Below are 4,320 nucleotides of genomic sequence, written 5' to 3'. Positions count from 1 at the left end.
GTCAAATTTCTCTTGTGTTTGGAACAACTCTTCTTTTACTGAGAAGCCACCACAGAAACTGGAATTCTCAGAAGGAACGCGGCTTAGTGTGAGGCCCAGTGCCCCAGCTGGTCAACCCTCCCTTCTGGCCTGAGAGGCAGTGCCAACATACAAACCTTATTTCTTGCCTCTGACCTCAGGCATCTCCAGTTCTTACTGCCCAAGGGTTGATATGTCTCTCAGTTTATCTCTAGGAAGTATTGCTAATCTATAGCAATATAGTTTTAAAGATCCATTTCCAAATAGCGAAACATGCTTCTGAAAACACAAGTTTTCAGTCCTTAGGGCCAAAGATTGTACTGTGGGTAGGGTGCTTGTACTTTCACTCGGCTGACCCTGCTTTAATCCCCACACTCCATATGGACCCCTAAGCCTGCCTTGAGTGATTCCTGAGTGCAAAGCCAAGGAGTAACCCCTGAGCATTGCTGGGTATGACCTTAAAACAAAGAAGTTTTCAGTCTTACAATCCCTAGTTACCCAGTTTAAAGTACTTTTCTTGGAGGCATAGCAATATATACACACACACACACACACACACACATATATATTTTTGTTTGTTTTTTGTTTATTTTTTTGGGGGGGTCACACCTGGCAGTGCTCGGGTTACTTCTGGCTCTATGCTCAGAAATTGCCCCGGAGACCATATGGGATGCCAGGATTCGAACCACCATCCTTCTGAATGCAAGGCAAATGCCTTACCTCCATGCTATCTCTCTGGCCCCGAGACATAGCAATATTAACGTAAGGAATTTACTTTGTATGTGGCAAAAAAAAGTATTTCTCTCTTGTTTTCAATTTTTTTTTTGTTTGTTGGTTGGTTTTTGGGTCACACCAACAGCACTCGGGTTACTCCTGGCTCTGTGCTCAGAAATCATTCCTGGCAGGCACGGGACCGTATGGGATTCCGGGATTCAAACCACTATCCATCCTGGATCAGCTGCTTGCAAGGCAAACACCCTATCACTGTGCTATCTCTCTGGCTCCTAATTTCAATATTATTTGAAATCATCTATTTGAGCCAATTTATTTTTAAACCAATTACTTAAAATTTCTCCTATAATATACAAATTACTAGTAAGAAATAATATGTAAAAAGCTTTTAGCCTTTTTGATATTTTGGTGGGAGGATTTTGACCCACACCCACACTCCTAGCTTTGCACTCAAACCTGGCAGATTCAGGGAATAATATGACATGCCAGGGATCAAACCTGACACAGTATTTCTTACCAGAAATGAAAAGTACAGGTCTCGGGGCCGGAGAGATACATGGAGGTAAGGCATTTGCCTCTCATGCAGAAGGTCATCGGTTCGAATCCCGGCATCCCATATGGTCCCCCGAGCCTGCCAGGAGCGACTTCTGAGCGTGGAGCCAGGAGTAACCCCTGAGCACTGCCGGGTGAGACCCAAAAACCAAAAAAATACAGGTCTCTAGAATATCTTCTGGGCCAGAGAGATTGTGTATGCAAGGGTTCAGGCATTTGCCTTACGTGATACCTCATCCTGGTTTAATAACCCTGTGCCACATAATCCCCCTGAGCATTACCAGATGTGTCTCAGAAACAAAGAAAAGCAGCTACCTGCTGTACTTGCAGCAGGTTCAATCCCAGGCACCCCATATGATTTCTCAAGCTGCACCAAAGTGGCCCCTGACCCCTATGGCTCAAAAACCAAAATTTAAAGTTCCTCCTTGGTTTTATTATTTTTTAAACACCTTGTTTACAAATATGTTGTAGTTGTGTTTCAGTCATGTAAAGGACACCCCCCTTTACCAGTGCAACATTCCCATCCCCAATGTCCCAAATTTCCCTCCCCCCACCCCTGCCTGTACTCTAGACAGGCATTCTACTTCCATCATTCATTCACATTGTTATGATAGTTCTCAGTGTAGTTGCTTCTCTAACTGCACTCACCACTCTGTGATAAGCTTCATGTCATGAGCTAAACCTTTTAGCCTTCCTCTCTTTGTCTCTGAGAATTATTGCAAAAATGTCTTTTTTTTTTCTTTTTTTTATTTATTTATTTATTTATTTATTTATTTATTTTTGGATCACACCCAGCAGTGCTCAGGGGTTACTCCTGGCTCTACACTCAGAAATTGCTCCTGGCAGGCTCGGGGGACCATATGGGACACCGGGATTCGAACCACAGTCCTGCATGAAAGACAAATGCCTTACCACCATGCTATCTCTCCGTCCCTTTTATTTTTCTTAAAATCCATAGATGAGTGTTATTTTTATTTGTTTGGTTTTGAGCTACACATGGAAATACCCAGTTATTGCTGGCTCTGTGCTCAAGAATCATTTCTGGCAGTGCTTGGGGGTATATTATGTAGTGCTGGGGATCAAACCTGGATCAGTCACATGCAAAGCAAGCCTCTTATCTTACTCCCTGTACTCTCTAGCTCCAGGAAGTCTCTCCTTTTATCTCTTCTTGTGGAGCACTTAAGTATAAATTTCAATATTATAAAATTATGGGCAGGTTCCTAAATTGTTGGGTTGGTTTTTTTTTTTTAGCAGGGCTGGAGGGTGTCCAGGTACTAGGATTGAACTCAAACTCTCATACATGCGAGGCAGTACACTCCTACAGTTACATTCCTTTTTTCTGGTTCCCAGAGCTTAAAAATTTCGATTAGTTGGAGAAATAGTTCAGCTGATAATGCATCTGCCTTACACGCACCTGACCTAGGTTTTATACCTTGGCACCTCATATGGTTCCCCAAGCCCTGCTAGGAGCCGCAAATAAACTCTGAGCACTGCTGGATGTGGGTCAGAAATTTTGTTGAGATTGGGAGGAAAGGAGCCAGAGTGGTAGCACAGTGGTAGGGCATTTGCCATGCACGTGGCTGACCCAGGATGGAAGTGAGCTTGATCCCCAGCATCCCATATGGTCCCCCAAGCCAGGAACAATGTCTGAGCGCAGAGCAAGGAGTAATCCCTGAGTGCTGCTGGGTGTGGCTCAAAAAACAGAACCAAAAAAAAAAAAAAAAAAGAATGAGATTGGGAGGAAGTGATAGCTTAAAAGGGTTGAAGAAAAAGGTTAGTTGGTGTTGGTTGTGGTTTTGGTGTTTTGGGGCCTTACCTGGTAGTGCTCAGGGGTTACTCCAGGAGGCTAGGGGATCATATGGAATGCCGGGGATTGAACCCAGGTTGGCTGCGTGCAAGGCAAATGCCCTATGAGTTCAGCCCCTGGACCATATGTAATGCCAGGGATTGAACCTGGTTTGGACATGTGCAAGGCCAGTGTCTTCCTAGCTCCAGCCCCAGATATAGGGTTTGTTTGTTTGCTTGCTTGTTTGTTTTCTTTTAAAGTTTAAAGGATTTATCCTCAGTATTGGCCATAGGTCAGGCAAACAGGAGATGCCAAAGATTTCTTTTTTTTTTTTTTTTTTGGTTTTTGGGCCACACCCGTTTGACGCTTAGGGGTTACTCCTGGCTATGTGCTCAGAAATCGCCCCTGGCTTGGGGGGACCATATGGGACGCCGGGGGATCGAACCGAGGTCCTTCCTTGGCTAGCGCTTGCAAGGCAGACACCTTACCTCCAGCGCCACCTACCCGGCCCCAATGCCAAAGATTTCAATGTCAAGGAACTGTCTGACTTAGAAAAAGGAAGAGAGGGAAGGAGGGAAAGAGAGACAGAAGAAGGGAGGGTAGGGGAAAGGGAGGAAAGGAGGGAGAGAAATTGGGAGGGAAGGAAGGAAAGAGGGAGGGAGGAAGTTAAAAGGAAAAAGAAACGGGCCCGGAGAGATAGCACAGCGGTGTTTGCCTTGCAAGCAGCCGATCCAGGACCAAAGGTGGTTGGTTCGAATCCCGGTGTCCCATATGGTCCCCCGTGCCTGCCAGGAGCTATTTCTGAGCAGACAGACAGGAGTAACCCCTGAGCATCGCTGGGTGTGGCCCAAAAACCAAAAAAAAAAAAAGAAACAAGGATGTGAGGGAAAGAGAAAGGAAAGGGGAACAGAAGGAAGGAGGGAGGGAAGTATGGAAGGACCGAGGGAAAGAGAAAAAAAGAAGGGCCAAATATAGGTTTTTTTGTTGTTTTTGTTTTTGTTTTATTTTTGGGTCATACCCAGCGGCGCTCAGGGGTTAGTCCTGGCTCTGCGCTCAGAAATCAATCCTGGCAGGCTCAGGGGATCTTATGGGATGCCGGGATTCAAACCACCATTCATCCAGAATCGGCTGCTTGCAAGGCAAACGCCCTACTGCTGTGCTATCTCTCCAGCAAAGAGAGACTTGGTTCATTTATGAAAATGTTAGTTCTAAAGTTAAAGGTGAAAACCATG

Source organism: Suncus etruscus, chromosome 1 (genome assembly GCF_024139225.1).
Source record: "Suncus etruscus isolate mSunEtr1 chromosome 1, mSunEtr1.pri.cur, whole genome shotgun sequence".
Taxonomy (NCBI): Eukaryota; Metazoa; Chordata; class Mammalia; order Eulipotyphla; family Soricidae; genus Suncus; species Suncus etruscus.
The sequence above is the reverse complement of the archived record's forward strand: the minus strand, read 5'-3'. Positions refer to the sequence as shown.